This window comes from Pseudorasbora parva, chromosome 11 (genome assembly GCF_024679245.1).
Source record: "Pseudorasbora parva isolate DD20220531a chromosome 11, ASM2467924v1, whole genome shotgun sequence".
NCBI lineage: Eukaryota > Metazoa > Chordata > Actinopteri > Cypriniformes > Gobionidae > Pseudorasbora > Pseudorasbora parva.
The window spans coordinates 41620397-41632876 of NC_090182.1; the positions used below are offsets into that span (position 1 = coordinate 41620397).

Genomic DNA, 12480 nt, shown 5'->3' on the forward strand with positions numbered 1-12480 from the left:
CATGGCCAAACCAGCGCCCTTCTCTGGATCGGTGGAGGACTGCAACGGATTCCTCCTGCAGTGCTCGCTGGTCCTGGAGATGCAACCACACTTATTCCCCAACGAAAGATCTAGAGTTGCATTCATTGTCTCCCAACTGAGCGGCAAAGCCTTCCGATAGGCGGAAACTCTGTATGCCCAGGAAAATGAGAGCCTCAATTCACGTGAGGTTGCATCTTGCTGCATACGAGGATTCCATCGGGCTTGAACGTTTCATACAACTCTCCATCCACTTTGCCACTCATATGCAGGCGTTTATCGAAGAGCACCAGGACCAGTGTTTGAGCCTGCCGTTCCTCCGCCGACTAGAGCCCGTCAGCCCTCCAGAACCAGTCAACGAGCCCATGCAACTCGACAGCCACAGACTAACCCCAGCGGAACGGAGAAGACGGTTGGCCAACGGCCAGTGCTTGTACTGCGGTGCTTCCGACTACATCGCCAAGTGTCCTACACGTCCACCTAGACCTTTGGTGAGTGTGATCTATCCAGCCAACCATAAGAGTCGACCATTGACCACTGTAGTGAACCTTATTACCGCCGATGTTTCCTTGCCAGTATCAGCCCTCCTCAACTCCGGTTCCACTGGGAATTTCCGTATTCTCCGGCGCCGTCTATCGTCAGCTCAACCTGCCAACGATCCGTACTCCGACTAACTTCCAAACCGAGTCCATCACCGGCAGGCCGTTAAGCCGACGGCATGTCAGTCTCCTGGACGGTCCTTTGAAACTTCCGACTGGACTCCTGCATGTGGAGGAAATCCATTTACTGGTTTTGGAGGAGTCCACCGCTGACGTGGTACTAGGGCGTCCATGGTTGGAGAGGCACAATCCCGTCATCTCATGGAAGTCCGGTGAGGTACTCAAGTGGGGAGAAAATTGCTTTAATGGATGTTTATCTGCCCTGCCTATCCCCTCCACGTCTCGTTCCAGGAATATCGCTGTCTGTGCTACATCCATTGAAAGCCCCCTCGACCAGCGATCTGTTAACATCCCAGCCTGCTACTCTCGCTTCAATTATGTATTCTGTCCTCACCAGGCTTCCAAGCTGCCTCCCCATCGGCAATGGGACTGTGCCATCGATCTGCTTCTGGGTGAGCCAGTGCCCAGGGGAAAGATTCATCCCCTTTCCCTGCCAGAGGAGAAGGCCATGGAAGATTACATCAAGGAAGCACTCGACCAGGGCTACATCCGACCTTCCACGTCCCCTGCTGCGTCCAGCTTTTTCTTCGTGGCCAAGAAGGAAGGAGGCTTGCGGCCCTGCATTGATTATCGAACCCTTAACAAGATTACAGTCAAGTTTAGATATCCCCTTCCTCTCGTCCCGTCCGTGCTCGAATATCTCCGTGGTGCCCCTGTCTTCATCAAGTTGGACCTCCACAGCGCGTACAACCTCATCCGGATACGTGAGGGGGATGAGTGGAAGACCACCTTCGTGACCCCTACAGGCCACTATAAATATTTGGTGATGCCCTATGGCCTGGTAAACGCCCCCTCCGTATTCCAGGACTTCATCCATGAGGTGCTCCGGGAGTTCAGAATCAACTCAGAACAGAATCAACTTTGTGCTCCTGTTTCCATATGCATCTTGAAAGACTTTTATCACGTATCATCCATAACTTTCAAATAATTATATCAGTTTCAGAATGATTTTTAAGATCAATGCATCACTACTCACTAAAACAATTAAGAAGATGTTTTAGAAAATCTATCTATATCAAAGCAAGTAATGTATTTGAAATATGACACTTGTGTGAACTGACTTCTAGCCTAGAAATCTAGACGCACCCTAGTGGCAGCAAATTTAATCTGCCTGCAAGTGTCGTCTAGCAACTCTCAATACCCTTCTGAGCTGTATTCCCCTCACTCTGGACGGGCCAATCACATCGTGTATAGAGTCGGTGGGCGGGGCCATAATGACGACGGCCGAGTTGCGTTTGCGTGCTTCTAGTAAACACAGAAACTGGCTAACGGTGGCGGTCTTTCGAATCAGCTTTGACTGCGACTCTGGAAGACTTGGAGTTAAGCTTATCTCTGAGAAAAGAACAAAGAACGGCACTGAAGTAATTCTTAAAAAGGGAAGATGTGTTCGGAGTTTAGACGATCGGATACGGTAAATGTTTAATCTATCAACAAGCTCTGTTTCACCTTCATTGCTCTGGTTGGTGTAGCGCTATCCTATCACGTGCAGAGGGAGTTTGAAAGATAACCGTTTATCCCGCCCCTCGGATTGAGCCCTTTTTATGGTGAGTTTCCAGACCAAACATCTTGATGTGGGTCTGGCTTGTCAGGCTAACTGACTTCTTGAAAGTTGGTTGAAAGTCAATCCAAAATGGCTCAGAAAAGTACATTTATATTTTATTTTATAATTTTATTTAATTGATTTTTATACAGTTTACAGAAGAAGTATTAGCATTAGCAGTTTTTTGTCCCTAGTCTCTGATAGAGTACCAGTTCACCTGGTTAGGCAACAAATGAATGGACTATTCCTATGTTCTTTTCTTTATGAGGCTTGTGGTCCGATGCAGACATGGCTTTTTCTCATTTCTCTGAGTTATTTATCTTTTTGGATTCATTATGAATTATGAAGTACATCTGGTCCTACTGCTCCTAGACATAAATACAAGGGACCATTAGCTGAACACACACACACACACACACACACACACACACACACACACACACACACACACACACACACACACACACACACACACACACACACACACACACACATGCACATTTACAACACTTTATAAAACAAGTTATTAAGAGATGCTTGTATCCAGTTTCACACACAGTAATACTCGCACACATAAAACATTTGAGCTTTCTGTTTGCCAGGGGGACCCTGGTGTGTACACATTCTTTTCCTTAAAAAACTGTATCCTATACCACATACACAACTTCTTATCCTCTGTAGGTTATGTTCAGTCAGTAATTTTCTAGTTTTGAACCTCCGGCTGTTTTTCCCACACTGGCTTCCTGAACAAAGTTTTCATATCCTTATAAACACCCCTGTTTTCACGAGAGATAAGTTGTGATATTGCACTTGACAGACCATGTTGCATTTGTTTCTAACCAAACACTGCAAAATAAATTCTTAATCCAAGAAGGGGGGAATCCAAGATGTAGGTGTGTTTGTTTCTTCAGTAGAACACAAATGATGATTTTTAACTCCAACCATCAATGGGGTCTAATTTGATTTAAAAGCAGATGAACATCAAATTTTCATTTTTGGGTGAAATATCCCTTTAATGATGTTTTTAATAAAAAATATGAAAAATGGGTCCAATTCTCACTATTAACTAAGTAACTATGACTTCTGCCTCAATAAACTCCTAATTACTACTTATTCATAGTTAGTAAAGTAGTTACTGATATGACAAAGAGTGATAGAATACTATACTAATAAACAGCCAATATCCTAGTAATATGCATGCTAATAAGCAACTAGTTAGCATTTAACCCTAAACTAAAGACTTACAAAAAAAACAAAAAAAGTCCCTGCTGTCATAAACTGCAAATTTCATGCAATGTAAATGCATGCACACATTTGTTCCCAGTGTGTACACTTCTAAATCATCTGAATTGGTTTGAAGAATAATTGTTTGCTGTTCATGAATAGTCCAGCCTCCCAGTGCAGTATTGTCTGTGGACTTTGTATGACAAATAAGGACAATTGTATGCGCAAGTCTTTGTGCTTCCATATTTTTCCTCTTTTCACAATTCCTTTATTGAATCCATCTTTTAAGCCCTGTGATTTCACACCATAAATCTCAGAGGAACCTCTTTTGTGTGTTAAAAGACACGTTACAGAAGTTCTGGTCATAGAAGAATACTATTGTTCTTGTAATGATATATATAAATGATCACCTTTGATGTAGGAGCTATTGTCGAAGAGAGAGTAATATGGTATAAAAATGTTTGAAATAATATTTTTTTTTCTGTCTTAAAAGCTCATGATCAAGAATAAAACAATGGGATTTATGAACTCTTTTGCAGCAGCTACAGAAATAAGGAACACAGTAGAGCAATAAATCATGAGGGGTGTGATCTGTTCAGGACTTGAGGAGCTTTTTCTTGTTGGCCTTGTGCTCTCTGCTCTATTTCAGAGCTACATTAGATTCACTATGTTTATGGTTTTAAAAATCTCCTGATGATTAATTACATAGCACAGAAGCAAAGGCTACCAGAATTAACTGTGTGTATGTGTGCTGCAGGATCCGTGCGGAGCATATACAAATGCCTCTCTGGTCATTTACTTGATATAAAAAATGTACCTTTTACACAATCATGATATTATTGTTCACAATTCATCAGTGAATGTTAATGATCATGGTGTTCATAGAATATATTAATTTTATTAAAGCTACACTGTGTAACTTTTTTAGTTTATTCTTAGCTAAAAACACTTAGTTCTTTCACAAATATATGTATTAATAAAGTATTCTCGTAAGTTTATAATATGCCATTGAAAATACATACGGGTGAGGGGTTCGAATGCCGGTCGCCATGTTGCCCCTCCATCTTGAAAGTACATTAGCCAAAGAGGGACATACCCATAAATTCAAGCTTCGCCTTTCGCGTTTTAACACTTGATGGCACCGTGTCGAATGTGAAGAGGGGGATTGCCATGTTAATCTTGGACTAAATCGGCCACCGTAGGAGTTAAAACGAAATCAGAATTAAGAGGAACAGAATCTATTATTCCCTGGAAGGTAATATACCTTTTCACCTCTAGGTGGGGGAAAATTTCACATAGTGTAGTTTTTATTTGTCTGCATGGATCAGACTTGTTTGTTCAGCATATCCCACATATGTTCGATTGGATTGACATGTGGGAATCTGGAGACCAAGTCAACACCTCAAACTCATTGTTACGCTCCTCAAACCATTCCTAAACCATTTTTGCTTTGTGGGGCGCATTATCCGGCTGAAAGAGGCCACCACGGAATGCACTTTCCATGAAAGGGTGCATGTGGTCTGGAACAATGCTTGTGGTACGTGTCAAAGTAACATCCACATGGCTGGCAGGACCCAAGATCAGCAGAACATTGCCCAAAGCATCACACTGCCTCCACTAGATCGTCTTCTTTCCATAGAGACTCCTGGTGCCATGTGTTCCACAGGTAAGCGACGCACCACCTGGACATCCAAATGAAAAACCTTCTTCCATTGCTCTGTGTTCAAGTTCTGATGCATGTGCCCACTGTTGGCACTTTCGGTGGCGGACAGGGGTCAGTATGGGCACCCTGACTGGTCTGCGTCTATGCAGCCCCATAAATACAAATAGTGATGCACTGTGTATTCTGACACCTTTTTGTCATTGCCAGCATTAACTTCTTGAGCTATTTGAGCTACAGTAGCTCGTCTGTTTGATCGGACCAGATGAGCCAGCCTTCCCATGTGCATCAATGAGCCTTGGCCACCCATGACCCTGTCGCCGGTTCATCACTGTTCCTTCCTTGGAGCACTTTTGATAGATAGTGACCACTGCAGACCAGGAACACCCCACAAGAGCTGCAGTTTTAGAGATGACCCAGTCTTCTAGCCGTCACAAATTGGCCCAAACTCACTCAAATCCGTACGCTTATCTATTTTTCCTGCTTCTAACACATAAACTTTAAGGACAAAATGTTCACTTTCTGCCTAATGTATCCCACCCTCTAACATGTGCCATGATGAAGAGATAATCAGTGATAATCAGTTGTGTAGTGGTTGTTTAATTCACTGATTTTGTGACTGAGTTTAATATGAGCAATGTACTAACCTAAAGGGTTACTTCAGCGATTAGCATATGGCTTTGTATCAGTAGAAACCCTGGAGTATATTCAAATGATTGTGCTTTCCCCCCTCATATCCCCCTGAGACAAGAGATTTATGCATTTTATATCTGGAAAAATTCCTCCTATGATGCAAGTTGACTGCATTTTTTGAACCCGCGCATGGGGGATGGGAGATTACCCTCAGAGCACAGCTCGCTGCCACAGGCAGGCACTAATTTAAACAGAGCTATGATGAGCAATGTTAGTCTTTTAACTTCTCAAATTAATTTCTGTAAAAGTTAAGCTTGCAAAGGCATGAACTGAAATGCGTCAGACTGAACTCACGTTGTGAATGTATGCTGTGAGTGTAGTCGCGATTACCTCAGCTCTCATCACGAGAGCTCATCAGCTCATTTATCTCACTCCTGCAGTTAGTGCTCAGTGCTGTGATACTCGTGGTGACTCACTCATTATATTGAACAGACACGTTCAGTTTTTAATTGTAGTGTCTTCTCCAACTCAGTCACAGTAATCCAGTAGGTGGCTTTGGGAGTGGCCTCACAGGGCAGCGAAGCATTCTGGGAATTGTAGTCTTTCATCCCCAATGACAAAAATACAGATTGATCTTCCCAGCGCTAAAGTACCCCTTTAACTTTGTTTTATTGTGATTCTAGAAAAGCTCCAGCACGGTTTTAATCAGAAAAGCTGAATAAGGTTTAAAACCGATGGTACATTAAGCACTTTGACCTCCTGTGAGATTTACTCCCACAGATATCAAGAATCAGCCTATGAATCTCTACAATGGTGAAATGCTTCATGCCACAATGCATGCTGCGAGCCATGGATGAGTTTTGCATGATGCACCCAGAATTAGGCCTATAAAAATATTTTGATATGTTATGTTACATGGTTAGTTAATGTCATGTATTCAGTTAAGCAGCAATTACAACTTGTGCTTGTATAATGATAACAATATATGGATAATATTATTGCTTTATACAATTATATTGCCAAAGTATTGAGAAACCACTTCAAATAATTGAATTAAGGTGTTCCAATCACTTCCCTACAGGATTTTTAAACTAAATCACCTAGGCATGCAGACGCTTCTACAAACATTTGTGAAAGAATGGAGTGCTCTCAGGAGCTCACAAATTCAAGCGTTGTACCGTGAGCTTGCCACCTGTACAATAAGTCGATTTGTGAAATTTCCACACAACTAAATAATCCACAGTCATAACAAAGTGGAAGCAATTGGGAACAACAGCAACTCAGCCACGAAGTGGTAGGCCACGCAAAATCACAGAGCGGGGTCAGCGCATGCTGAGGGGCACAGTGCGCAGAAGTCGCCAACTTTCTGCAGAGTCAACAGCTGCAGACCTCCACTCTTCATGTGGCCTTCAGATGAGCTCAAGAACAGTGTGTAGAGAGCTTCATGGAATGGGATTCCATGGCCAAGCAGCTCATCCAAACCTTGCATCACCAGTTATAGTTATAGTTTGGGGATGGCCCCTTCCTGTTCCAGCATGACTGCGCACCAGTGCACAAAGCAAGGTTCATAAAGTCATGCATGAGCGAGTTTGGTGTGGAGGAACTTGACTGGCCTGCACAGGATGAATTAGAGCGGCGACTGCGAGCCTTACCTCACAAATGCGGTTCTAGAAGAATGGTCAAAAACATGCCTAAAGCTTGTGAAAAGTCTTCCCACAACGACTTGAAGCTGTTATAGCAGCAACGGGTGGGCCAACTCCATATTAAACCCTACGGATTAAGAATGGGATATCATTAAAGTCCATATGCATGTAACATTGTGCATGTCTATCAAAGTGCTGCATTAAGATAACTGCTTTTTTCAGGCACTACGTTTCTGGCTAGTGTTCTTTTAGTATCAATGAGATATAATTTGTATTAATGTTTCGAAGTGTTATTATTGTATTTATTTATTTTTTAAGTAGGCTATTGGTGTGTGTTTTTGTCATGCCGATATTTTATCATTTGCATATTTTTTTTTATAGGCCTAGTTGTTAGTCATTTTTATTTCAGTTTCAAGTCATTTTTTATGGTTTTAGTTTTGAGTTAATTATGATAACACACACATACAACGCTTTGCATTGTGGCTCTTCATATATTTATAGTTACCACAGGGAAGGCATTTCTGCAAATATCTACAACACAAGAATAAACTTTTCTTTGAAGAGCATATGTGATTATTATTGTCAGTATAGCTTGATTTAATGTATAACAGATATTCTTGCTGAAGAAACAAACATGTGCAAGTTTTTTTTCAGGTTAAAGAGTTCTTTGATTATAATAATAGCAATCTAATATGCATTCATGGATAATTACACAAAATCACAGACACTCAGCTGACAATAAACTGCTTTGAAATTTTAATAATTACACCAATCAAACTTAAAATTGATTTGTCGAGCAGTTGCCTTCACCAAGGAAGCGACCAAAAGTGTTTCATTAGGAAAGAGCACACAAAGATAAAATTGATTCAGTACTTGTCTTATTATATCATCATTGGGATGTTGAGAGTTGCCTGGCTATAGCCTGTGAGTGTGGTTAATTGGGTAGAAAATTGACCCAACTTAGGTTGTTTTTAACCCAGCATTTTTAGAGTGTATATTTCTTAAATCGTCCATAAATTGTATAATGTACTATTTGTTTTTTGGTCATTTGAAACATTATTGCACCCTGTAGATGTCGCTGTGTTCTACCCTGGCACGTTGCTCCTCCAGATTCCCATAATGCCTAGTGTTTACCTCCGCTCTGAGTCTGACAGCACCGATGCTGCTCACTGGCTCGCTCCTAGTACTATAGTTACGAACTGGAGCCCAGCAGAATATCCTGCAGTGCTGCATGCATTGGAACGTCACCAAACACTGAGACAAACCCAGCATAGTTCGCCAGACAAGTGACGGAGACAGTTTTGGACAGTGTTTATGTTCGCGGCGGTGGGCTGGACACTTCCTTAATCTGAGGTGAGCGCGTGTGTAAACTTATATCCATGGAGATCATGCTCTCACATTGCCAGACGAATACAGGAATGAACAGCAAGTTTATGCTTTTACATGTTATTTCAACCGCAATTTTATCCATCACTGCACGCGCCGCACTGCGCTTTAAAACACTTTGTCTCGTGTTCTCATGAATGCAATTTAGACTCTGCGCAATATGTCATTTGGACAGCGTCTTAATGTTTTTAAAGGAGTTTAATCTTTCTCTTACAAAAATGAATTATTCACCCTGTAGGCTATTATAATAAGACTGTGATAACTTCGCCAGTGTTACTAAAAATTATAGAAGAGAACTGTGAAGGAGATTCATAATACTTTTAGATAAGTAATAATAATATAGTAATTGATATGTTTTGGTGTAACCATTAATTATAACTGTGTGTCATGCTAAACACAACAGTTTTACGCGTCTCGACTGTTGCGTCACCAGCGAGTAGTAGCGATGTCAGATTCGTGAAACGAGTTGTTCATTTGAGTCGGATCTTTGATTGATTCGTTCAGTAACCGAGGCAGCTGTTTGACTCTTGATGGGTTGAGAACCGAGGTCTGTTCTTCGTACCTCGCTTACATCTGAGGTGAATGTTTTTTGTTTTTGTTTTTTTTATAGTCTATGGATTTGACAGATCTCAGATCTTCTAATCGTGATATCTGATCTTTGGCTAATTTGGTTCTTCAAACGAATTTGCGGATTGGATTAAATTATCTGAGATCACTGCCCGTTGCTGCGTTCCATGAAGAGGATGAATCGATACTCGAAACCACGATCAGCCCTGCAGCGATTGGCTGGCATTAAGACAACGTAATAACATCATATAATTAAAAAAGCCACCTGTGAAAAAACTTGACAAATGAACAAAAAGAAAAAGAATTTTTTTTGGACCTTTATAAGGGAACAGCCAACCGACCAAACCAAAATAAAAGTTATAATAGATAAATGATAAATGTTTTTTTTTTAACATGATTCCTAATTAGGCTATTCATGATTTTATAGCTATAGTACCATTATTTGTACATCCTTTACATTTTTATTTTATTGAAATTTCAATAAAATGCCATTTTTGTACATGTTAATATGATTCTTTAGTGTCTAAATGTAAAGTTTGTAATATACTTTAATTAAAAATTCTCCTTAGTATTGTGAAAAAAAAAAAAAAAAAAAATTTACCTGGTCAAAAACAGCTCTGTTTTCAGCAAGCCTTTCCAGTGCAAACGGCTTTAAATGATAATGAGCTTTGCTCACCCCGTCCCTCTGTTCTGTGGGGCGCGTTGACACACACACGTGGAATGTTGCTTTGACAACAGTTGCGGTATATTTTGGAGAAAGAATGGCAATGGGAGTCAATGAGGGAGGACACATTGTATCAAATTGAACCCGGAACAAGATGCCGGCCCGGTGAGCTGGATTTGTTTTCTGAATCTTTGTATGCACTGAGCAGGTTAGCGTTAGCGTAGTGAGATGTGAATGCTATGCGTTTACTGATGTATACATAATTTCATTGACAGATTGATGTTAAAGCTAATGGTCTGATGAAAAACTTTTTTTCGGTAAATGTAGGCTTGTCAGTGATGCGTAACATTATCTATGCAGTGTTAGGTACAACTGTCAGGGCTGAAGCACTGACATTAGCTCACTACAGGAATCTTTCAACAGACAACGTTATAAGCCATCTAACGTTACAAAAGTAAGCTTAGTGTAGTGTTACCACATTAACTTTATCACCAGCATACACAGTTTGTAATAACACAATAACCATAACGCGTTGTTCATTATAAACGTGGGATTATGCATTATATTGAGAACGTCATACATAGAAAGCATGCCGTAATCTAAATTAACTTACTTACCCTGTAAACTTTAGCCGCATTCATCATGAAGCATGCAAGCGTTTTAAACTACACTCACTTCTTCTGGAGGTGCAGCAGGAACACGAATAGTTGGTACCCGATCCTTTTTTTAGGAGCAGTTACGTTCATGTCAAAATGTATAATTTAGGAACATCAGAATGACTGCTGTGTTCTTTATTACACCCAAGAACAGAACACCACAATCGCTTAGACGGCATTCTGCTCCAGCGTATCAAGAATGGCGGACTATGATGATGAGAGCTCGCTCTGGGCGGGTCTGAGGTGAAACGCTGCTGTCAATCAACAATCGTGGGAGGGGCGTGTGTGACGTCACACGGTCGAGCGGCTTGACGTGAGACAGGTGAAAACACATAAGGAGATTATTATCATTATAGGATGGTTTTGTACAGGCACTGCCAACACATTTCCACACAATCAAGTTGTAAAAGTGCATGTACCATTATATGACCCCTTTCAAACACTTTTAGGGGTGCCATAGTTATTGAATATTATTAGACTATTAATGATAATTGATATTTTACAAATTAAAATAATAATTGATAAATCTTAATGACAGCTTATATCTATGTGACTTTGTTTTTAATGTATTGAATCATGCAGCTACTAGCACATATACCTACAAACACCCTTATTGATACCTGTGATTGTCAGTTCATATCATAACATGCATAATGTGTTATGCATGAGATGATGTTAAAAATACCTGTATTGTTTAAAGTTGAATCTATTATTTGTACCATTAAATGATTAGTTCACATTAAAATTAAAATTTCCCCCTTGATTTCCTCACCCTCAAGCCATATGTACATTACTTTCTTCTGTCTGATGAACACAATCAAGAGTTCTATTAATAAATATCCTGGCTAATCCAAGCTTTATAATGACAGTGACGGGGTCCATTGAGTTTGAAGCTCAAACAAGTGAATTCCTCTATTATAAACGTTCTCTACACGCCACCAGGGGTTAATAAAGTACTTCTGAAGCCAATCGATGGGTTTTTGTAGGAAAAACATACTTTATAAAATAAAATATCTGGCTTCCACCTTCCATATTCAACTTACGAAGAAAGGGTTCAAGTGTTGCGCAGTTCAATTAAACTAAAAAAAACTACCAGAAGGTCTTTATTAACCCCCGGAGCCGTGTGGAGTATGTTTATGATGAATGGATGCACTTTTTATGCTTCAAACTTTTGGGTTTTGGGATATTTATTAATATTACTCTAATTTTGTTCATCTGAAAGACGAAAGTCATATACACATAGGATGGCTTGAGGGTGAGTAAATCATGGGCTGAAGTTATTATTATTTTTCTTTTTTTTGCTGACATATGGGTTTTGCTCTTCTTGGTTATTCAAACTTCAAAAGTTTATAGGAGACATTTTTCATTACGTAAACTGCCAAGTTTCACATTAATGTTACCATGGTTATTACAATTTTTAGATCAAAAATAGCACATGTTTCAAAATTACATTATTTCTTCATATTTGTTCAATTATAGTCTTACTGCTTGTTGACAGTCAAACGGAGTATTAGAAAGTAATTATAAATAATTAGATAAATTGTGCTGTGTGACTGCTGACGGATAAACATTAAGATGTTTGGCTGAATGTTTGCAGCAAAGTGATGTGATGCATTTATACTGTTGTTAAATAAGCTTTATGATCATCTAAGTATTCGAACCAGGTGTGCTTATAGAAATGGGCTCTTGGTAGAGTTAATGATTCAATTGGTCCCTGTCTTGTTTTTCTCTGTGCTCTGCTTCTATGTTGTAGGATTTAAGTATATTAAG

General features: G+C 40.1%; 1 protein-coding gene across 4 annotated transcripts in view; it reads left to right on the plus strand.

Moving 5' to 3' along the window:
• Positions 1–8571: 8571 nt before the first annotated feature.
• enox2 (ecto-NOX disulfide-thiol exchanger 2) overlaps positions 8572–12480 on the plus strand; it is a 360733-nt gene continuing 356824 nt past the window's right edge. The window contains exons 1-2 of one of the 4 annotated variants that reach the window (XM_067457977.1): positions 8572–8790; positions 10860–11032. The gene's annotated coding sequence lies outside the window, so the exon portion shown is untranslated. The remainder of the gene's footprint in view (positions 8791–10859; positions 11033–12480) is intronic. The other 3 variants (XM_067457978.1, XM_067457982.1, XM_067457979.1) reach the window with 3 other exon arrangements.